The sequence below is a fragment of the Hyperoodon ampullatus genome (assembly GCF_949752795.1).
Source record: "Hyperoodon ampullatus genome assembly, chromosome: 1".
Taxonomy (NCBI): Eukaryota; Metazoa; Chordata; class Mammalia; order Artiodactyla; family Ziphiidae; genus Hyperoodon; species Hyperoodon ampullatus.
The window spans coordinates 138,115,141-138,139,983 of record NC_136914.1 but is presented as its reverse complement, the minus strand read 5'-3'; positions in this window follow the sequence as shown (position 1 = coordinate 138,139,983).

Sequence of the window (24,843 nt, the reverse complement as noted above, 5' to 3'; positions counted from 1 at the left end):
TGTTTTGTCAATAATAGACCCTTTATAGCAGAAAAATTTATTCCCAGAGGAGTGAGCCTGACTGAGAGGCTCCCCACTTGACCAATTTAAAATGGTGTATCCATGTTATTGAGAAAGTACATTCTAAATATGCTTCATGGAGTGACTCTTCTATTATGTCAATGAGATGGGGTTTTTTGTGGGTTTTTTTTACCATTGGTTTAAAACATTTTTATTAAAAATTATCACAGAGTGAATTTTACTTTTTAAATGTTTATATATAGTTCTATGAATTTAAACACATGTACAGACTTCTGTAACCACTACCACCAATAATATACATAATAGTTCATATGAGAGAGGTTTTATTGTATATGCACTTTAGTTTGAGATTCAAGTAGTCAGTGAATGTCCAAATATACATGCTCCACAGAGTCTGGTCCCCTAGAGAACAGTAAGAATTGGTAATAATGCTAATCTCAAAGAGTATCTAAAGTTTGTTTAATTCTTATTATGTTCTAGTGTGCTTGACTCCAAATACCTGCCCAATAATATTACATGGGCAACCCCATATTTATCTACTCCTCTGATGGTAATGCCTTCCAATTGTACAGCACTTTGAGAAACACTTTCATTGAAATAATCTCATTAATCTTCACAACAACCTTGTATGTTATAAATTAATATCATTATATTTTCACAAATGAGATCTAAGAGATTAGGTGATTCACCTAACTCTTACAGCTAAATAAATGTCAGAGCTGAGACCTCAACTGTAACATGTGACTCCAAATTGCTCCAGTGGCCTCCTGAGTAATTACTTCCAAGTTATCATTTCAAAAGAACACTTTAAGAAAAGTTTTATGCATGTATCTATCATCACAAATAAGAGGGACTTGAGTGCCAAAGACAAATCATGAGTTTGGTGTAGACTGTCCTAAAATTAAAAATGACATCATGATCAACCTGATTGTAAACAAAACTAAGAAGACAGAGGAGTGGGAGTACAACTAGAGAAAAACCAAGCAGTAGATTTTTACTGCTCAGTTTTATTTTTTTCTTAAAGTTAAATATTTAAAATTATTTAAAGTCATGTGAAGCTGATACCATGATTTCAATGCAATGTTTAAATGAAGTCTTAGGAATCTTGGCCTGTTTGCACCCACAGGGCAGCCCACATTGGTTTCTCATGCATTTTAGTCTTAAGGACCCCATACCAGGCTCCCCACCACCACCACCCCCTCCCTGAGCTGAGGAGTCTAAGAATAACGGAATGGAGTTTGCTGACTTAGTTTAATTCTTAAAAGTACTCCTGAAGGTCTGGAGCACTAAAGCTCTCTAGCAGAATGCATCATAGTATCGAATTTCTCTACAAAGTTTAGATAAATTACAGGAATTGGGTAGAAGAATTTCAAAAGCGTGCAATTAACTTTTATTATTCAAGGTCAGAATAAGCTGCTTAAATACTTTTTATTATTGGAAGTTCAGTTTGTACTTATCTCTAAACAGGGAATGCCAGGGTCTGCCAGGAACATTGATGGTAACAGTCTGCTCACTTTCTAGAGAGAATCCTTTTCCCTCACCCACACAAAAGTGCTGAATAAAGAAAATCACAAATTTGTATAAGTCTGGGCAGTTGAGTTATGAGTTAGTTACAACAAGGCTAGCAAAAATGGCCAAATGCCTAAATAGTGCCATTGTTATGAATAGTAGGAAAGTGCAAGGAATGTAAGAAACAGAGGTAGCCAAAGAGGGTGACGTGCAGATAAAGTCCCTACAGCCGCCATGAGAATGACCTCCAGGGAATCTTGACCTTTCCTCCCCATCTTTAGCCCCTAACGCTATGCTTTCCATAACTCACCAAATACAATCAGGTAGGATGTAAAACCAGGTCTATCAGGAAACACTGATGTGTTTTAAGCTCCTAAGAGAATTTCAAAGAGAAGCAAACTAATAATTACATCAAGACCCTTGGTTTCCAGGCTATGAGGTGATCCTGAAGTGAAAACTTAATTCACAGAGAAGTCTCAGCTCCTGTTACAGGAGCATTTTAAATTGGAACATGGAAGTGCCTGAGTGTCCCCTTTCCCCATTCTTTGGGGGCAACACTCCCCAGTCCCAGACCAGACCCATCACTGTTACCTTTTTTTTTTTTTAAAGGGCTTCAAATGCTTGGCTTTTTAATTTATTTATTTATTTTTGACTGTGTTGGGTCTTCATTTCTGTGCGAGGGCTTTCTCTAGTTGTGGCAAGCGGGGGCCACTCTTCATCACCATGCGCGGGCCTCTAACTATCGCGGCCTCTCTTGTTGCGGAGCACAGGCTCCAGACGTGCAGGCTCAGTAGTTGTGGTTCACGGGCCTAGTTGCTCCGTGGCATGTGGGATCTTCCCAAACCAGGGCTCGAACCCGTGTCCCCTTCATTAGCAGGCAGATTCTCAACCACTGCGCCACCAGGGAAGCCCCCACTGTTACCTTTTAGGAGAGTTATCTAAAAGCATGAGAAAAATAAGAAGTCATGCTTCCTCACCAGAAAGGTTACAGGCCGTCTCAAGTGAATCCTGATGAGGAGAATGTATGGTCTTGGGCTTATGGGCTCAATAAAAGGCCAGAGTTATTATAGGGTGGAGGTTTAAAAGTACATCTTAAAGAAGAGCAAATGCATTCCATCGCGGGGGGGTTAATTTTAATGTTTGGGTGGGCATTATACTATGTATTAGACATAATCTCAAACAAAAACACTTCTTTAATATGCCACATTTGACATCTAATGTTTTTCTGTCTCTGGGAGCTAGATTCTGAGTTTTACAGATCTCCAGGCAAAGTCCATGCCCCCCAGCTACCCCTAGTGTGACACTAGTACTCTACTGTCTGGCTATGTCAGTGTCACAGGAAGAATGCCCTGGCATCCAAACCATTACGGGTAAAGAAGATCTTGGAAATCAGCTAGCCACTGCAGGGGAAGCAGTTGAAGTCGTTAACTTGTTTTCTTCCAACACAGAAAAGGGCATTTCCTTTGTCCTCAATTGGCAAAAAAAAAAATGTTTTTAAACACTCACATGGGAAGAGTTTGCAAATGGCCAGTGTGCTGATGGTAGTTATCAATTTGAGTCCTGTTGCCCAGGTTGGAGAAGCCCGTGTGTGCTGTTGCCTTTCTGAAGGCACATCTCTTGCAGAGGTGCTGACGGGAAAGAGGAAGAAGGGAGAATAACGTTACCTGCTTTCACCAGGAAGCCTCAGATCATCTCCCTTTTTCTCTGAGCCCCTTTGTGATATATATATATACATTTTTTTTTGGTCTGGACGCTCAGGCTCAGTGGCCATGGCTCACGGGCCCAGCCGCTCCGCGGCATGTGGGATCTTCCCAGACCGGGGCACGAACCCGTGTTCCCTGCCTCGGTAGGAGGACTCTCAACCACTGCGCCACCAGGGAAGCCCCCCTTTGTGAAATTTTGATCCAATCTGCTATGGTGAGAAGAAACTCTCAACATTACAACAACAACAACAAAAAAACTCACCCCAACTTTCATTTTCCTCCTAAGAAATGGAATTTTATTTCTGGATGACAAGGGCTTTGGAAGGCCATGGCATAGTATATGAGTGATCCGTTTGCAGCTGTGGAACATCAGTAGACTACATATCCAAAGTGTAGAAGCACCGCTTAAAATATCAGCCAGAGTTTAGAGAGAGCTGAATGTATTTAAGGAACTATGTGAATGTTATTGAATCTTTCAAATAATGGTGTAGCCTCTATAATAAAACAACAATCCTCATGGACTGTATCTATATAGAACTGACTTCACAGAGATAGCACAGGGGTGTCTAGAGATGCAGGACCCCTTGTTAGCTGTTGTCTATTGATATTATTAGTCTCATCCTGCACACATTATCTACTGTTTCTCCAGTCCCATGGATTCTCAGCAGAGATGCTTTAAGAATGTCTGTAACTTAATCTCCTGACTGGCATCACCTAGGAGTACAGGAGTACGGTGACAGGAAGTTAGATGAGCTCTTGGAGAAAGGTGCCATGGACATAAAGGTACAAGTTGGTGGAGCGACACTTCCCTTGATGACAGGGAAGAAGAAATCTGAAATCCCAAAGTGCTTTCTGACATTTGTCACCCACATAAATTGATGAGTTAGTTATTATTGGCCTTTCTGTTTAATTAGAAATCAAACCAAAGGCCCTGGTGTCATAATTTATTCTCTTGCAAAATGATGTGACCAGAGGTTCCAGCCATAACCACAGAAGAATTGGAAGTTGGTAAATGACACTCTGACTCAAAACTTCAAAGACATAGGAGGGGCAGAGGGAAGAAAATGTACCATTAATAAACAGGATGAGGCAAGTAGGCAAACCTTCACCTATGATGTCACCTGCTTCTATATGATGAAATATTACACAGCCAGTTTCAGAACACTGTCATAGGACCCCATTTTTCATTACTTCAACAATGAGAGATACTAAGTTAATGTCACATTATTTTCAATAGTTACATTAAACAAAAGCTTGATTCTGTCTACTGCAATCCACAGATGAGGGGAGTACATGATATGAATGTTCTATGGTTTTCTCAACTACTGCCCTATCAGTGGGCACCGGCATTGGTCCCAGTTCTATAAACAATGTTGCAACAAACATCTTTGTTCACAGAAGCTTACATATTGAACCTTTTATTTCTTTTTATTTTTGAGTTATACATACTTCAAATATATGGGAAAATGGATGATAATTCAAAAACACTGAAGTACTCAACATTATTTTTAAAACAATTGTTAACATTTTGCCATATTTACTTCAGGTTTTAAAAAAATAATGCTAGAATTATAAAGACCTCTTTATATTCCTCTTCCATTCCATTTCTTCCCCTCCCCCAACCACTACCTTAAATCAGCTATACGTTGTTCACCTCCACATTTACTATGTATATACAGTTCTGTATAATTAACAGATATACATAACTAGGCTCATACTCCAGGTATCATCCTGCAATTTGTTTTTTATTCAGCACGGTATCTTTTAAGACCTATCTACATTGACATATGTAGAGCAAATTCTTTAGTTTTGACGGATTGAATCTACCAGTTTACTTATTTGATAATCACTTATAACATGCAGTGTTATTCATTTTAGCTCCAATTATTCACTATTCTAAACCATGGTTCATTCATCTTCCTTATCCATATCTCCTTGAGGTGTAGTTATAGGTGTGTATATATATAGTTATGTATATACCTAGATGTGAAGTTGGTGGGTAAGATACTGACTGTACTTATCATCAGTTTCACATGGTATTGCCAAATTTGTAAAAATTTACACTTCTATAGTGTGTAAGAATTCCTATTTCCCCACATTTTTACCAGTGCTTTTTAATCTTTGTCAACCTGGTGATGTGAACAGTATCTCACCATAGTTTTTATTTCTCAGATTTCTGATGAGTTAAGCATATTTTCAAACATTTATTGGCCATTTGGTTTCCTCATCTGTGAATTCATATTCTTTGTCCATTTTTTTTCTCTTAGGTTGGTGGTCTTTTAAAAATTGATTTGAAAGAATTCCTTGTATTAGATTGGATCATATGAAATTGTCATTTTTGTAAGTCAAAATTATTGAATATTGGCAATTACCTATGTATATAAAACAAATATTTCTTGACATTAATCTTTTGATCATTATATGAGTGTCAGCTGTCTTCTGCCAGTTTATGACTTTTCTTTAAAATGTATTTACGACATCATTTGGCATGTAGAAGTAAACATTAATATAGCTGATTTATCAACATTTTCCTTTATGTTTCATGTTTTTCTTCTGTGTCTTGTTTAAGGAATCTTTCCCTATCCCTATGCCATGAAGAGATGCTAATATTTCAATGGTGTTGATTTACCAGCAGTGAGATTTCTGGGTTAAAGAATATACGTGTGTATTTAGATTTTACTTAAACTTCCAACACCAATGTATTACAGTCTCCCTTTCCAAAAAACTTCATATCTAATGAGTTACAAGGAATATATAATTGTTTTTTTAAATTTATATTTCCCTGGCAAGTAGTGAAAAAAAGCATCTTTTTATACATTTAATCACCATTTGGATTTGCGAGTCTGTGAATTTTCTATTCATCTTATTTACTCTTTTGTCTGTTGCATTGTTTATCTTTTTCTTATTAATTTGTGGGAATTTTTTGTATTTACTGAGATTAGCAACTTACCTGACATATCCATGCCAGTTTCCCCCAATCTAGTATTTATTTTTTAACTTTATCAATTGTATGTCATTTTCATTAAATTTTAAAATATTTTTGTGTATCAAACAAATCCATCTTTTTCTTTAATATCTTTATTGGAGTATAATTGCCTTACAATGGTGTATTAGTTTCTGCTTTATAACAAAGTGAATCAGCTATACATATACATGTATCCCCATATATCCTCCCTCTTGCGTGTCCCTCCCACTCTCCCTATCCCATGCCTCTAGGTGGTCAAAAAGCACCAAGCTGATCTCCCTGTGCTATGAAGCTGCTTCCCACTAGCTATCTATTTTACATTTGGTAGTGTATATATGTCCATGCCACTCTCTCACTTTGCCCCAGCTTGCCCTTCCCACTCCCCATGTCCTCAAGTCCATTCTCTATGTCTGTGTCTTTATTCCTGTCCCCTAGGTTCTTTAGAACCCCTTTTTTTTTTTTTTTTTTAGATTCCATATATATGTGTTACCATACAGTATTTGTTTTTCTCTTTCTGACTTACTTCACTCTGTATGACAAACTCTAGGTCCATCCACCTCACTACAAATAACTCAATTTCGTTTCTCTTTATGGCTGAATAATATTCCATTGTATATATGTGCCACATCTTCTTTATCCATTCATCTGTCGATGGACACTGAGGTTGCTTCCAAGTCCTGGCTATTATAAATAGGGCTGCAATGAACATTGTGCTACAAGACTCTCTTTGAATTATGGTTTTCTCAGGGTATATGCCCAGTAGTGGGATTGCTGGGTTGTGTGGTAGTTCTATTTTTCGTTTTTTAAGGAACCTCCATACTGTTCTCCATAGTGGCTGTATCAATTTACATTTCCACCAACAGTGCAAGACGGTTCCCATTTCTCCACACCCTCTCCACCATTTATTGTTTGTAGATTTTTCATGATGGCCATTCTGACTGGTGTGAGGTGATACCTCATTGTGGTTTTGATTTGCATTTCTCTAATGATTAGTGATGTTGAGCATCCTTTCATGTGTTTGTTTACAATCTGTATATTGTCTTTGGAGAAATGTCTATTTAGGTCTTCTGCCCACTTTTGGATTGGGTTGTTTTTTTGATATTGAGCTGCATGAACTGCTTGCAAATTTTGGAGATTAATCCCTTGTCAGTTGCTTCATTGGCAAATATTTTCTCCCACTCTGAGGGTTGTCTTTTCGTCTTCTTTATGGTTTCCTTTGCTGCGCATAAGATTTTAAGTTTCATTAGGTTCCATTTGTTTATTTTTGTTTTTCTTTCCAATTCTCTAGAAGGTGGGTCAGAAAGGATCATGCTGTGATTTATGTCATAGAGTGTTCTGCCTATGTTTTCCTCCAAGAGTTTTATAGTGTCTGGCCTTACATTTAGGTTTTTAATCCATTTTGAGTTTATTTTTGTATACAGTGTTAGGGAGTGTTCTAAATTCATTCTTTTACATATAGTTGTCCAGTTTTCCCAACACCACTTATTGAAGAGGCTGTCTTTTCTCCATTGTATATTCTTGCCTCCTTTATCAAAAATAAGGTGACCATATGTGTGTGGGTTTATCTCTGGGCTTTCTATCCTGTTACATTGATCTATATTTCTGTTTTTGTGCCAGTACCATACTGTCCTGATTACTGTAGCTTTGTAATATATTCTGAAGCCAGGGAGGCTGATTCCTCCAGCTCTGTTTTTCTTTCTCAAGATTGCTCTGGCTATTCAGGCTCTTTTGTGTTTCCATTAAATTGTGAAATTTTTTGTTCTAGTTCAGTGAAAAATACCATTGGTAGTTTGATAGGGATTGCATTGAATGTAGATTGCTTTGGGTAGTAGAGTCATTTTCACAATGTTGATTCTTCCAATCCAAGAATATGGTATATCTCTCCATCTGTTTGTATCATCTTTAATTTTTTTCATCAGTGTCTTATAATTTTCTGCATACAGGTCTTTTGTCTCCTTAGGTAGGTTTATTCCTAGGTATTTTATTCTTTTTGTTGCAATGGTATATGGGAGTGTTTCCTTAATTTCTCTTTCAGATTTTTCATCATTAGTGTATAGGAATGCAATAGATTTCTGTGCATTAATTTTGTATCCTGCTACTTTACCAAATTCATTGATTACCTCTAGTAGTTTTCTGGTAGCATCTGTAGGATTCTCTATGTGTAGTATCATGTCATCTGCAAACAGTGACAGCTTTACGTCTTCTTTTCCGATTTGGATTCCTTTTCTTTCTTTTCCTTCTCTGATTGCTGTGGCTAGCACTTCCAAAACTGTGTTGAATAATAGTGGTGAGAGTGGACAGCCTTGTCTTGTTCCTGATCTTAGAGGAAATGGTTTCAGTTTTTCACCATTAAGAAAGATGGTGGGGCTTCCCTGGTGGCGCAGTGGTTGGGAGTCTGCCTGCCGATGCAGGGGATGTGGGTTCGTGCCCCGGTCCGGGAGGATCCCACATGCCGCGGAGTGGCTGGGCCCGTGAGCCGTGGCCACTGAGCCTGTGCGTCTGGAGCCTGTGCTCCACAACGGGAGAGGCCACAATGGTGAGAGGCCCATGTACCGCAAAAAAAAAAAAAAAAAAAAAAAGAAAGATGTTGTCTGTGGGTTTGTCATATATGGCCTTTATTATGTCGGGTTAAGGTCCTTCTGTGCCTACTTTCTGGAGGGTTTTTTATCATAAATGGGTGTTGAATTTTGTCGAAAGCTTTTTCTGCATGTATTGAGATGATCATATGGTTTTTCTCCTTCAGGTTGTTAATATGGTTTATCACATTGATTGATTTGCGTATATTGAAGAATCCTTGCGTTCCTGGGATAAACCCCACTTGATCATGTTGTATGATCCTTTTAGTGTGCTGTTGGATTCTGTTTCCTAGTATTTTGTCTAGAATTTTTGCATCTATGTTCATCAGTGATATTGGCCTGTAGTTTTCTTTCTTTGTGACATCTTTGTCTGGTTTTGGTATCAGGGTGATGGTGGCCTCATAGAATGAGTTTGGGAGTGTTCCCCCCTGTGCTATATTTTGGAAGATTTTGAGAAGGATAAGTGTTAGCTCTTCTCTAAATGTTTGATAGAATTCACCTGTGAAGCCATCTGGTCCTGGACTTTTGTTTATTGGAAAAATTTGAATCACAGTCTCAATTTCAGTGCTTGTGATTGGTCTTTCTATTTTCTATTTCTTCCTGGTTCAGTCTTGGAAGGTTGTGATTTTCTAAGAATTTGTCCATTTCTTCCAGGTTGTCCATTTTATCGGCATAGAGTTGCTTGTAATAATCTCTCATGATCCTCTGTATTTCTGCAGTGTCAGTTGTTACTTCTCCTTTTTCATTTCTAATTCTAGTGATTTGAGTCTTCTCCCTTTTTTCTTGATGAGTGTTTGTAATGGTGTATCAGTTTTGTTTATCTTCTCAAAGAAACAGCTTTTAGTTATATTGATCTTTGCTACTGTTTCCTTCATTTCTTTTTCATTTATTTCTGATCTGATCTTTATGATTTCTTTCACTCTGCTAACTTTGGGGGTTTTTTGTTCATCTTTCTCTAATTGCTTTAGGTGTAAGGTTAGGTTGTTTATTTGAGGTGTTTCTTGTTTCTTGAGGTAGGATTGTATTGCTATAAACTTCCCTCTTAGAACTGCTTTTGCTGCATCCCATAGGTTTTGGGTCATCGTGTGGTCCTTGTCATTTGTTTCTAGGTAATTTTTGATTTCCTCTTTGATTTCTACAGTGATCTCTTGGTTATTTAGTAGTGTATTGTTTAGCCTCCATGTGTTTGTATTATTTTACAAAGTTTTTCCTATAATTGATATCTACTCTGATAGTGTTGTGGTCAGAAAAGATACTAGATACAATTTCAGTTTTCTTAAATTTACCAAGGCTTGATTTGTGACCCAAGATATGGTCTATCCTCGAGAATGTTCCATGAGCACTTGAGAAGAAAGTGTATTCTGTTGTTTTTGGATGGAATGTCCTATAAATATTAATTAAGTCCACCTTGTTTAAGGTATCATTTAAAGCTTGTGTTTCCTTATTTATTTTCATTTTGGATGATCTGTCCATTGGTGAAAGTGCAGTGTTAAAGTCCCCTACTATGAGTGTGTTACTGTCGATTTCCCCTTTTATGGCTGTTAGCTTTTGCTTTATGTATTGGGGTGTTCATATGTTGGGTATAAATATTTACAATTGTTATATCTTCTTCTTGGATTGATCCCTCAATCATTATGTAATGTCCTTCTTTGTCTCTTGTAATAGTCTTTATTTTAAAGTCTATTTTGCCTGATATGAGAATTGCTACTCCAGCTTTCTTTTCATTTCCATTTGCATGGAATATCTTTTTCCATCCCCTCACTTTCAGTCTGTATGTGTCCCTAGGTCTGAAGTGGGTCCTTTGTAGACAGCATATATACAGGTCTTGTTTTTGTATCCACTCAGCCAGTCTATGTCTTTTGGTTGGAAGATTTAATCCATTTACATTTAAGGTAGTTATCGATATGTATGTTCCTATTTCCATTTTCTTAATTGTTTTGGGTTTGTTATTGTAGGTCTTTTCTTTCTCTTGTGTTTCCTGCCTAGAGAAGTTCCTTTAGCATTTGTCGTAAAGCTGGTTTGGTGGTGCTGAATTCTTTAGGTTTTGCTTGTCTGTAAAGGTTTTAATTTCTCTCTTGAATCTGAATGAGATCCTTGCTGGGTAGAGTAATCTTGGCAGTAGGTTTTTCTCCTTCATCACTTTAAATATGTCCTGCCACTCCCTTCTGGCTTGCACAGTTTCTCCTGAAAGATTAGTTGTTAACCTCATGGGGATTCCCTTGTATGTTATTTGTTGTTTTTCCCTTGATGCTTTTGATATTTTTCTTTGTATTTAATTTTTGATTGTTTGATTAATATGTGTCTTGGCGTGTTTCTCCTTGGATTTATCCTGTATTGGACTCTCTGCACTTCTTGGACTTGATTGACTACTTCCTTTCCCATATTAGAGAAGTTTTCAACTATAATCTCTTCAGATATTTTCTCAGTCCTTTTCTTTTTCTCTTCTTCTTCTGGGACCCCTATAATTCAAATGTTGGTGTGTTTAATGTTGTCCCAGAGGTCTCTGAGACTGTCCTCAATTCTTTCCATTCTTTTTTCTTTATTCTGCTCAGTGGTAGTTATTTCCACTATTTTATCTTCCAGGTCACTTATCTGTTTTTCTGCCTCAGTTATCCTGCTATTGATTCCTTCTAAAGATTTTTTAATTTAATTTATTGTGTTTCTCATCATTGTTTGTTTGCTCTTTAGTTCTTCTAGGTTCTTGTTAAACATTTCTTGTATTTTCTCCAAGATTTGCATCATATTTACTATCATTACACTGAATTCTTTTTCAGGTAGACTGCCTTTTTCCTCTTCATTTGTTTGGTTTGGTGGGTTTTAACCCTGCTCCTTCACCTGCTGTGTATTTCTCTGTCTTCTCATTTTGCTTAACTTACTGTGTTTGGGTCTCCTTTTCACAGGCTGCAGGTTCATAGTTCCTGTTGTTTTTGGTGTCTGCCCCCAGTGGCTAACATTGGTTCCATGGGTTGTGTAGGCTTCCTGGTGGAGGGGACTGGTGCCTGTGTTCTAGTGGATGAGGCTGGATCTTGTCTTTCTGATGGCAGGACCACGTCCGATGGTGTGTTGTGGGGTGCCTGTGACCGTATTATGATTTTAGGCAGCCTCTCTGCTAATGGGTGCGGTTGTGTTCCTGTCTTGCTAGTTGTTTGGCATAGGGTGTGCAGCACTGTAGCTTGCTGGTCTTTGAGTGGAGTTGGGTCTTAGCGTTGAGATGGAGATCACTGGGAGAGCTTTCGCTGTTTGATATTATGTGGGGCCAGGAGGTCTCTGTTGGACTAATGTCCTGAACTCAGCTCTCTCACCTCAGTGGCACAGGCCTGACAACTGGCCATAGCACCAAGACCCTGTCAGCCACATGGCTCAGAAGAAAAGGGAGAAGAAAGAGAAAAATAAATAAAATACAGGTATTAAAATAAAATTTTTTAAAAATTATTAAAAGTAAAAGAAAATTTAAAAGTAATAAAAAAAGAAAGAAAGAAGAGAGCAACCAAACCAAAAATCAAATCCACCAATGATAACAAGTGCTAAAAACTATACTAAAGAAAAAGAAAAAAAAAATGGACAGAGAGAACCCTAGGACAAATGGTAAAAGCAAAGCTATAAAGACAAAATCACACAAAGAAGCACACACCTACACACTCACAAAAAGAGAAAAAGGAAAAGAAATATATATATATATATATATATATATATATATATATATATATATATATATATATATATATAAAGGAAGAGAGCAACCAAATCAATAAACAAATCTACCAATGATAATAAACTCTAAATACTAAGCTAAGATAAACATAAAACCAGAAACAAATTAGATGCAGAAATTAAACCCCAAGTCTACAGTTGCTCCCAAAGTCCACCTCCTCAATTTGGGATGATTTGTTGTCTCCTCAGGTATTCCACAGATGCAGGGTACATCAGTTTGATTGTGGAGATTTAATCCGCTGCTCCTGAGGCTGCTGGGAGAAAGTTCCCTTTCTCTTCTTTGTTTGCACAGCTCCTTGTTGTTCAGCTTTGGACTTGGCCCTGCCTCTGCATGTAAGTAGCCTGAGGGCATCTGTTTTTCGCTCAGACAGGACGGGGTTAAAGGAGCAGCTGATTAGGGGGCTCTGGCTCACCCAGGCCGGGGGAGGGAGGGGTACGGAATGCAGGGCGAGCCTGTGGTGGCAGAGGCCGGTGTGACATTGCAACAGCCTGAGACGCAGAGTATGTTCTCCTGGGGAGATTGTCCCTGGATCACGGGACCCTGGCAATGGTGGGCTGCACAGGCTCCCAGGAGGGGAGGTGTGGATAGTGACCTGTGCTTGCACACAGGCTTCTTGGTGGCTTCAGTAGCAGCCTTAGCATCTCGTGCCCATCGCTGGTGTCCACGCTGATAACTGTGGCTCGTGCTCGTCTCTGGCGCTCATTTAGGCGGTGCTCTGAATCCCCTCTCCTCATGCACCCGAAACCATGGTCTTTTGCTTCTTAGGTAGTTCCAGACTTTTTCCCGGACTCCCTCCAGGCTAGCTGTGGCATACTAGCCCCCTTCAGGCTGTGTTCACGCAGCCAACCTCAGTCCTCTCCCTGGGTTCTGACCTCTGAAGCCCAAGCCTCAGCTCCCAGCCCCCGCCTGCCCCAGCAGGTGAGCAGACAAGCCTCTTGGGCTGGTGAGTGCTGGTCGGCACTGATCCTCTGTGCGGGAATCTCTCCGCTTTGCCCTCCACACCCCTGTGGCTGCGCTCTCCTCCATGGCTCCGAAGGTCCCCCCACCCCCGCTGCCCCTGTCTCTGCCAGTGAAGGGCCTTCCTAGTGTGTGGAAACTTTTCCTTCTTCACAGCTCCCTCCCAGACATGCAGGTCCCATTCCTATTCTTTTGTCTCTGTGTTTTCTTTTTTCCTTTGCCCTACCCAGGTTCGTGGGGAGTTTCTTGTCTTTTGGGAAGTCTGAGGTCTTGTGCCAGCAAACAGTGGGTGTTCTGTAGGAGTTGTTCCACATGTAGATGTATTTCTGATGTGTCTATGGGGAGGAAGGTGATCTCTATGTCTTACTTCTCTGCCATCTTGAAGATCTCTTATATCCATCTTTTTTGTTTTGATATAAACTATATCAAAGCCTCTCTGATCCCTAGCTTATACATATAGTCTCCTAAAATTTCTTCTGATATTTTGTTTATTTTTAAGTATTTAATCTCGAATAAATTTTTATATTCAGTGTGAGTTAGGTTTGCAAATAGAATGAAATAATTTTTGTGTCACTGGGTATCCTGATATGTAAATAAAATCATATCATATTACATATGCGTTACGTTTGATTCGCGCCACAGCTCAAAGGTTAAAAGAGTCATAACATGCTGTTTCTTTTCTAGTTCCATTTCAATGAGACTGAGTCCCCTCCATCATGGTTATTGGGAAGTGTCTTCTCAGTCATTTTCGAGGGAGCCCCTTTCACTCATTTGGGATCATAAAAGAACTCTAGGCCCTAGTGGTCAAAGATAAATGGGGATGAAATCCCTGGTTATCAGTCAGTTGAGTTTCTCTCTGAGAACTTGGTCTTCCTGCCCACGTAATACATTTGTGGGTAGGCAACTCCTTTGGCATTGTCTAGTTCTCCATGCCCACGCTTTGTCACTGATATCTTTACTGAGACTCCCGCTCGGGCTGCTGAGTTCCCAGACTGCCTAGGCAAACACGTGCATCGCTACTGGAGTTCCTATCAATTCCTGGAAGCTACCAGTTTAGGAATGTTCATGCTACTGTCTTCTGGGAGCCAGTGTTCCCTCCTCCCTCTCCCAAAGGTTGGGTCTCTCTGCCTTCTTACTCTCCAAGTACACAGCCTTGATTAAATTAAATTCTCATCTTTGGGCTTAAAAAACATAAAATACATTACCAGTAGGGTAGTAAGGGGTGAGGGTACAAGGGAGTTGTGGTGAAGAGAGTCTAAACTTTATTATGGACAAAGGCCTGGCTATCTTTTCTGTGGGTAAGAAATCTCACTCTTTTTTTTTTTTGTTTGCGGTACACAGGCCTCTCACTGTTGTGGCCTCTCCCGTTGTGGAGCAAAGGCTCCGGACACGCAGGCTCAGCGGCCATGGCTCATGGGCCCAGCCACTCCGTGGCATGTGGGATCTTCCCAGACCGGGGCACGAACCCATGTCCCCTGCATCAGCAGGTGGACTCTCAACCACTGTGCCACCAGGGAAGCCCAGAAATCTCACTCTTTAGATATGCAACAGCTCATCTCCTGTCCACCAAGAATGAAGAGTGTGCATTTTCCCAAATAGCAAAAGCTTAATAATGTGGTTGATTTTTCCTGTCCTGCTGCATTTAATTGTTGATGACTCATATATTATACCATATCACATTTTTTATATATTTATACATGTATTTGTAATAATATATATTTTATATACTATATAAATATATATCTATTATAATAAATTGTATATATATTATATATATATAAAGTTCTGGAAGGATTACACTAAATTTTATCTGTGACTAACTCTAAAGGCTGAGCATTACCAAAACTTTTTTTTTTATTTCTATAACTTTTGAATCATTATCATTTTTTTATCTCTACAGTTAGAAAAAATATATGTTTAGGAAAATATCACAAAATGTTACAAGGATGTTAGTAGCAAACAAAAGCGTTCTACACAACACTTGCAAAAACTTTTCAGATATTTACATTTAGAAAGACCCTTTTCAGATACTTAGGGGAAGGGAGCTATGGTGACTGGACAGTGACAAGGGAGAGATGTCTTATACATTCTAAAAAGCTGTTAGGTAAAATGAAAAGATCCCTAAATTAGCAATCAAGCCATTTGGGTTTTTGTCCTGGCTTTGCTATGAAATAGCTGTGTAATTCTGATAAGCCCTTAAACTCTGGGCTCCTAAATCTTTCCTAAAACTAGACAATCTCCAAAGTCTCTTTCAGTTCTAGCATTTTATAATATATATGATTTAGAGATTCTTAGTATCTATGACTCCAGTTGCAACTATCATAGTGTCACTAGCCATAAAACATCCAAACTAACTTTCCTCCTTGAGAGGGTAGATGTATTTGCCTGCCATTCCTTCAGCCCTTCCTGATTTGCAATGACCACTGAATCGAATGCTTACAAGAGCTTTTGCCTGGAAAATGCCTCACTGACTGGAGAGATGGAATTTTGCTCCCAGTATGGTGGAGTTAAACAGATTGCCACCAGACCCAACAGCTGGGCTGACTCCTTCTGGGCAGCCTGCCAGCCCGTGAGCACAGGGATGTGCTTGCTGGGCACTGGGATCTCCGCAGACATTCTTGCCTCTGCTCACTCTCTCTCCTTAGGCCTTCAAGGCCCAAGAAGCTGTGCAACTCATGTCCTGGTCACCAGGAGAAGCTGCCTCTACGCTGTAAGGATGGCTCTGAAACATTGCTCTCCAAAGCTAATTGCATTTCTGTAACAGATTTGTTCTCAGTTTCTACCTTTTTCATAGTCTTATTCAACTCTGCCCTGGGCAGCACAAATGGTTTTAGTCTCCTACCCTACCTAATTGAGTAGTTCTTTTCAACAACAGTAGAAGAAAGATCTATTTCTACCTTTCCAACACCAAGCCCAACCCACCTTTATAGTTGGGGCTTCTTAAAAGTAGCATTTTGGAGAACTGAACTGAGGATGCCAAAAGATAATGCTGTTTCCCATAAGAGAATCCCTATTCTTTTATCCCTAAAAGGTGAAACTAAAGGTGAAACTGCAGTTATGCTGTGTGGTTTAGCCTAGAAATCATGGGGTTTCAGGGTTGGGTATGTCTCAATATCACATTATCTGACTAAATTTCCATATACTCTCTTGGTTCATATTAAGAATATATGAATATCCTTAATTCATATGAATATGAATATATAACCTGCCCCAGTTCCTGCTGCCAATCTAGCTTAGAAGTATAGTCTTTCATTAATCAATAATCAACAAATATTTACGGTATATCTGTGCCGTATTTAATAGTGGATGGCAAGATAGAATGTAGTATAATTCTAGAGTAGTTTTTAAAGTTAGAAATGCCTAGATCCTAAGTGACAAAAAAAATTCAGTCTCATTTAAACCCAGAAGGGTGTTGACCATAAACAAAAGAAACTTCTCATTTCTCCTGTGCTTTTGGTGAGTTTAGATGTGAGTATCAGTGGATATATACTGTGATGATGTGTATCTAAGCAAACCGTTGTGTTCTTTGAGCCTACTGTTATGAGAGCCATAGGAATGAGGGAAAAAAGAGCATGGGAGATGGGGTCCTCATGCATTTAATTTATGAAAACTCAATATGTATTTCTCTCAATAAGTAGGGACAACCATTTTAATTGTGCTGGTGATTCTTTCTGACATTTCACTTACTGAGGTTATGTTCGAGAGACTGTGACCTGGGAGACATGTGTAGCTGACTTACAATGTATAGGCCATTTATATAAGTAGAAATGTGACTTTGTTTTTTCTATAACTGAACACAGCTTAGGTCTCAAGCCCTCATTTCTTGTAAGCAATGTAAACATTGTTATTTAAAAATAACTGAGTCACTTTTAGTTTCATACTTAGTCTCTTTGGGCACATACCTGGGCATTGGTAGGATTCTTCCCCTCACCATCCTTCTGCTCAGGGGAAACCCAAGTTTGCTGACCTCAGTTGAGGTGTGACTTCTCCTCCCTAGTTTTGGGGCATTGTAACAACATCCCACTGCTGATGGTTGGCAATCCAGGCTGCAAGTTCCCACTCTATGCATTGCCCTTCACCCCGGCCCAGGCCTCTTCTGATCCAGTGGCCCCCTCAGCATGTCTACACCCTCCTTGGGGGACTGAGGAACCCTCAGCTGCTTTTCTCCCCTACATAATGGAGTACAAGGGCTGAGGGGCAGAGGGTGAGGCTGCTTTTAGACCTTTGGGGCAATGGATGCCTTTGACTCAATGATCAGGAGCTGCACTGCCATTAGAATTATTAGAAGCAAATGTAACTCATTAATTACCATTTCAGAATAGTCTACACACTGATCTGCTGGTCTCTCAATCTGTCCCCATTTACAGGATGCTGAGTGCAATTCTACTGTTTTAGTTTATTTTAAAATTTTATTTATTTATTTATTCTTGGCTGCATTGGGTCTTCGTTGCTGCATGTGGGCTTTCTCTAGTTGTGGTGAGTGGGGTCTACTCTTCATTGCGGTGCACAGGCTTCTCGTTGCGGTTGCTTCTCTTGTTGCGGAGCATGGGCTCTAGGCACGCAGGCTTCAGTAGTTGTGGCAGGTGGGCTCAGTAGTTGTGGCTCGCAGGCTCTAGAGTACAGGCTCAGTAGTTGTGGCACACGGGCTTAGTTGCTCTGCGGCATGTGGGATCTTCCCAGACCGGGGCTCAAACCCATGTCCCCTGCATTGGCAGGCAGATTCTTAACCACTGCGCCACCAGGGAAGCCCCAGTTCTACTGTTTTAAAGATGTTTTTATCAACAATATTGCCCCTAAATGAAAATCAACCGTTTACTTTATAGTGCCTAACCAAAGTCAGAGGAAACATTGGCTGACTTAGACTTACTCAGATACAGCATGTGTTGGTTTCCACCATAGTACCCTCCTAAAGGGAATTTCAAAGCTACTTTTGCTTATTCACAATTTTCACCTTATATTCTGATTTTATAAATGTTTTATAACATTTTGAAGATGTGACTCCACAGAATTTTTCCCTGCTCTGATTAACGACTTGATTACTGAAACAGGATGCAGTGTCTAAAAGAGAACTAATGACAACAGTTCTTACAGCATTGCCAGAGGCAGAATTTCTCAGCTGAAGTTTAGAGAAGCCCATCTAAGAAGCCCAAAGTAGTGTGGCCTATCTGTTCCATGCAGGAGGTCAAAGCCCAGCCTGTTTTGTCCTCCTCTGAATCCCTAGCACATGGCATTGTATTGATACTTAGCACATATTCGGTGTTCAATATATTTGTTGAATAAGTGAATTAACAAACCTCTAAACAACAGTTTTATATCACTGCGACATAGAATGTGCTGGTTATTGAAGTAAAATAAATCAGTTTGCACAAAGTTAGTGGACTTCCTAGGGAGCTGGTCATTGGAGAGAGTCTGCATGTCAGAAATACTGACTTTTAGGCTGATCTGATTACAAAAAAAAAAACAAAAAAAAAGGGGAAATAATGTATTTTATACATACCCTGAATTAGACTGCCCCCCTCAAGTTTGCAAGCAAGGCAAACTCCTATGACACCTGGCCTTTTGATTTTACATTAAGCAATTACATTTACTTCATACAGACTATTTTGTCCCCTTTAGAATTTTAGTCAACTCAACCCACAGAAACATAGATATAATTCTTACAGAAGGCCTCTGATTATCCCCAGATAGCTCAAGGTGTGAATGACCCTCCTTAACCTCTCAGTCAACGTGGTTTTCATGCTTCTATGTGTTTTTTTAATATAAATTTAATTAATTAATTAATTAATTTTTGGCTGCATTGGGTCTTCATTGCTGCGCGTGGGCTTTCTCTAGTTGCGGTGAGTGGCGGCTACCCTTCGTTGCAGCGCGCGGGCTTCTTGTTGCGGTGGCTTCTCTTGTTGTGGAGCACGGGCTCTAGGCACGCAAGCTCAGTAGTTGTGGCTCACGGGCTCTAGAGTGCAGGCTCAGTAGTTGTGGTGCATGGGCTTAGTTGCTCCACAGCATGTGGGATCTTCCCGGGCCAGGGCTTGAACCCGTGTCTCCTGAGTTGGCAGACAGATTCTTAACCACTGCGCCACCAGGGAAGCCCTTCTATGCGTTCTTTTAAGGGTCTGCTTATTTGGTTGCTTGACCCATAGCAATTCGAGGCAGCAAACCTCGGATGGACAGGGAAGGCTACTGAAGCAAGCACATGGGCCCCCCACCGGGGATGTGGCCATTGAAGGAAGAGGCAGTAAAACTAAGGCCCAGGGCTTCCCTGGTGGCTCAGTGGTTGAGAGTCCACCTGCTGATGCAGGGGACACGGGTTCGTGCCCCGGTCCGGGAAGATCCCACATGCCACAGAGCGGCTGGGCCCGTGAGCCATGGCCGCTGAGCCTGCGCGTCCGGAGCCTGTGCTCCACAACGGGAGAGGCCACAACAGTGAGAGGCCCGAGTACCGCAAAAAAAAAACACAAAAAAAACTAAGGCCCAAACATGGAAGTGCAACCCTGCTTGTGGACATCTTCCCAGCCCAGCTTCCTTTCCTTGGAGGCACCCTTCTTCTCTGTGTAGTCTGGTGTCCTCGCTCCACATATAATGCCCCCCATCCCACCCACCACAGAGGTGAGTGAAGAAGTGATGCTCCACGCCCCTTGAAATACAGACAGCATAAGCTGGAACTGGGAGCAAGCTGCTCCTGCACTTTACTAGCACAGAGGATGCTAACGTGAGGCTGCTGGTGGCCTTCTCTCTACCCCATGGAGAGAGGCGTGTTTGAGGTTCTTTACGATAACACAGTGATGAGAGAAAGAGGTGTCCTGACGCCTCTAGGCCCTGGTGCAGTCCCGAGGCCCTGGTCCCTATTCACCAGCTGAAATGAAAACTAAAACTGCTTATGTGTTTCCCCAGGCAGTTTTCAGTAGCTCTTGGTACTTACACCTGACAGCCGCGTGGCTGCACATCAGGCCCAGCGCCTCTAGCTCAGGCCCACAGTAATCTGCCCCCACGCATCCTGGCTGCTTGTGCCCACCCCTCTAGGTGGTACTGGCCTCTCCTCTGGCCATACTCTGCTCTCCCCACCCCAGGCCTGGAAAGACCGGCTCCCCTTCTCCTACCATGTCCTTCCCAGGTCGCAGAATTCTCCCGCGATGCCTTCAGTCCACACCCATGTCTCACCTTCTCTGACTTCTTTTGCATGTGTTGTCTTTACCTCACAGTTAACAACTTGTTACATAGCACCTCTTTCTCCATCACTCCTCAACCCTTCACGCTGCTTCATTTTCTGTACAACACTCACACCCTGACATATATGTGTGTGTGTGTATGTGTACAGAAATACTCTGGGACTTTTTTGTTTGTTAACTGTCTTTTTGTCCATTAGGCTGTCAGCAACACAAGGGCAGGGATTTATCCCAGCACTCAGAATTATTCCTGGCAAATGATAGATAAGTATTTGTGAAGTGATTTAGTGCTGTGCTGCTCTCAGATTATCAATAGAACACATCTGAGAATTCCATTAAAATGCGTCTTCTTTGGCATTGCCTCTTTAGAGACTCCACGACCATCGGTTTGTTCTGCTTTGATAGACGTAACTCACTCAGCCTTAGTCTTAACTGTGTCCTTCTGCTAATTGCAAAGTTGAAAGCAGGGTTAGGTTCTCACCCACCTTTGCATTCAAGCTGTTCCTCATACATACAGTTCTCTCTTATATTAGGCCCTATAAAGAGTTTGCTGTATTTCCTGGGTGTACAGAATCTCTCCAACTAGTCTTCACACATGCTATGGACAGTTTTATTTCATAATTCTTCTGTATCCCTGAAAGCACCATACACAGAGAATTGTTCGGAAAAGCATCATGACTTGCTGGACTGATCTAAATGCACACACTGAGGCATTACATGTCATTCAAGGCCCAGCGCATTGCAGTGACTTCAGATACACAGAAGACCATCAGAGAAAGGTGACTGGTTTCTCTTCCTTTGCGGGACAAAGCCTGAGATGTCCTGAGGACTGTATATACCTCAGTGGGTTTGGACTAAACCACCAGAGTGCACAGCCATTCCACATTCATTTCTCTCACATCTCCAACACCATTATACTAATAACCCCCAACTGCTGGTGAGTACTTGCCACAGTGCCAAGAACTGATTTAGTTCTTTGCATACATTTTCTCGATTAATCTTTACTTGAGGCATGGACTATTATTATCTTCCTTTTACACAAGTGACAACTCGGGCACAGAGAGATTAAGCAACTTGCCCAAGGTCACACAGTGAGTAATTGGTGGGGCTGGGGTTCAAACCCAGGCATACTGCTCCACACCTGCACACTTAATCTCTTTGCTCTGCTGCTGCCCCATTATCTGGTTAACACGTCCAGTGACAAAGACTCTAGTAGCCAGGTTAGCTTCCTGTTTAGTGTCTAAACCATAAAGGTAATATTATATAATGTGATTAAAATTTAGAAAAACAGAAATCACAGCCTGTAATCGAGCGCCTCTTTAGCTGCAGGGTGTAGGGAATATAGGCTACAGTGCACTATCTGAATCTGACACTCTCACAGTCCAAACTTCCACAACAAGCCCAGGCCTATCGATGTTTGAAATCTGCTTCTCAGTTCTGCATTTGTGATTTTAGAATGACTTCCACATGCATTAGCATCCCATTAATGGGCCAGTATATGGGAACAGTTGTCTTATGAAGTGAGGGCTTTTTTTCTTCCTTTTCTTTTCTTTTCCATTAAAACCACAGGTCTACAGAATGAGAATGCTCAATCTAATGAGTGTAACCTGGAAAGTAATTTAATGGGCTGTAGTACTTTGATGGCAATAATTCGTGGATGTCAAAAGGATAAGGGTACAGTTTTCTGCTTCTAATTTTATTCTTAGAAAATGATGGTATTGAGCCAGCCATAGAGTGCCCCTGTAGATTAATTCCAGTTTCTCTTTTGTAGAGGAGATTTAAGGGAAGTCTTAATCTGCTTTATATTTAATTCTTATCTCCTCACTATGAATTAAAAATAGAAAGCTGGACTCTAGTCTCACCTCTGCAGACTCTCTAAGGGCTGAAGTTACCCCAGGGGAAGGATGGGCTGAGAGCCGCTCCAGGTCTCTACCTGGCTTAGCATCCCTCACTGACTTTCCCAACAGCTGCTTCTTTCTGATTTTCAGTCCAAGAGCCTCATATTAACATGTCTAAAATGAGCAGTCCTTATTCCATGATGCTTGAATGACATTTAGCATTTTCCTCAGGTAGCATTTTCATTTGTCAAGAAACTCAATTAGGGCTTCCCTGGTGGCACAGTGGTTGAGAGTCCACCTGCCGATGCGGGGGACACGGGTTCGTGCCCTGGTCCGGGAAGATCCCACATGCCGTGGAGCGGCTGTACCCATGAGCCATGGCCGCTGAGCCTGCGCGTCCGGAGCCTGTGCTCCGCAACGGGAGAGGACACAACAGTGAGAGGCCCACGTACTGCAAAAAAAAAAAAAAAGAAAAAAGAAACTCAATTAATCCTGAATCCTTTCAGGCTCTACAATCTGAGAAACTTCCTGCATCCTCTGGTTGTTTTCTCCTAAATCCATGATTAATGTGGGAAAAGAAGTAAAGAGCACTTTACTCTGCTTTCTCTTCAGCCACTAAAAATTGCTCTGGAGCGCTTCCCCTCTTTCCCTCCTCGTCTCTCCTACTCCTCTCCCTAACATTTCTCATTCCATAACTCTGCCCAATCCTCTTTTCCCTTCCTTGTCTCTTCCTTTGTCAAACCAAGGTCTGAGACAGCAGGAAGAGTGGGTAGAGTCCAGATGCTGGGAGGAGCCCGAGTCGGGCTCACCTTCCTGCCCCATCTCCTACCTGGAGCTTCAGAAATACAGTTGAGGGTCATTCATCCAAGAGCTAATCATCTAATCAGTCTAAATCAGAAGGAGAAAGGTACCTCTATGAAGACCTCTACAGTTTTGGGTTTCTGGCATTTCCAACCTGGTGAAGTTAGCATGTCTGGTGAATCGTGGCTTGGGTGAGTGCAGGGAGAAAGCCAACCACATAGTAATCAAGCAGAACATCTCTGTATGTCATGTCCTCCCTTAATTTATAGACACTCTCTCTCCATCACTTTTTTTCCTCCTGCATCTTACCGCAGTGGCAAGTTTCAATTCTAATGTCTTAACCCCAAATACCAAAAGGAGGCCATTTTATGGCTTTTTTTAATATAAATTTATTTTATTTGTTTATTTATGGCTGCGTTGGGTCTTTGTTTGCTGCGCACGGGCACGGGCTTTTTCTAGTTGCGGCTAGCGGGGGCCACTCTTGGCTGCAGTACGTGGACTTCTCATTGTGGTGGTTTCTCTTGTTGTGGAGCATGGGCTCTAGGCATGTGGGCTTCAGTAGTTACGGCACATGGGCTCAGTAGTTGTGGCTCACAGGCTCTAGAGTGCGGGCTCAGTAGTTGTGGCGCACGGGCTTAGTTGCTCCGCAGCACGTGGGATCTTTCCTGACCAGGGCTCGAACCTGTGTCCCCTGCATCGGCAGGCAGGTTTTTAACCACTGCGCCACCAGGGAAGCCCTATGCTTTGTTAATTGTAAAACTGCACAGCTTCAGGGAAGAGGAGACCTTGTATATTTTCTTTATTCTCTCCTCTTCACCACCACAATCATACGAGCAATGATGGTGATGACTTACTGAACAACTGCTGTGTGCCTGACTGGGGGGGTCCTGCATGTACATTCAGAGGAAACAGAGCTCCTTGAACTGTGGAGCCACCTACCCCTTTGGACAAATGCAGATAGCCTCCAGGACAGTGCTTTCTAAACTGTGGATTGTTTAGTAGAACATGTTAGCTGTGAGGCTGGCATTTCAAAAAAGAAAGAAAATGGAATGGAATGGAACAGAACAAAACAGAAAAGTATCAGAGGACATTGCCTGTGGTAGGAATAAGTATTATTTTGTGAGCCTTTAGTTTTAGCTAAATACTAATCTAGAGTGGAGAGCCTGATAGTGCTTACTGGGGTCTCCCCCCATTTCCTCGTGACTGAGATCTGGCTGTGGTAGTATGTCCAGTGGGATCTATGGCACATCAAACTCTCCCCCATAGGCTCCTCCACTTTCTTCCTCTGTATGCCTGCTAAATGACACCAGGGCAAGCTTGAAGCCATAAGACGTCAGAGCCACAATGTGAAAACAGCCTGGGTCCCTGAGTCATCATTGGAAGGAGTGCCACCCACCAGGGTCACCTGACCAGGGACACCAGCTTTGAGCTTTATTTGAATGAAAAAGGAATTCTATTATGTTACACCAGATTGTTTCACCTACCTTGTACACGTGTGTGTGTGTGTGTGTGTGTGTGTGTGTGCATGTGCATGTGGCTTATGCTCTAACATTTATTTCTAAATGTAGATTATAGTGAGAAACATTTGAAAGCCACTGCTC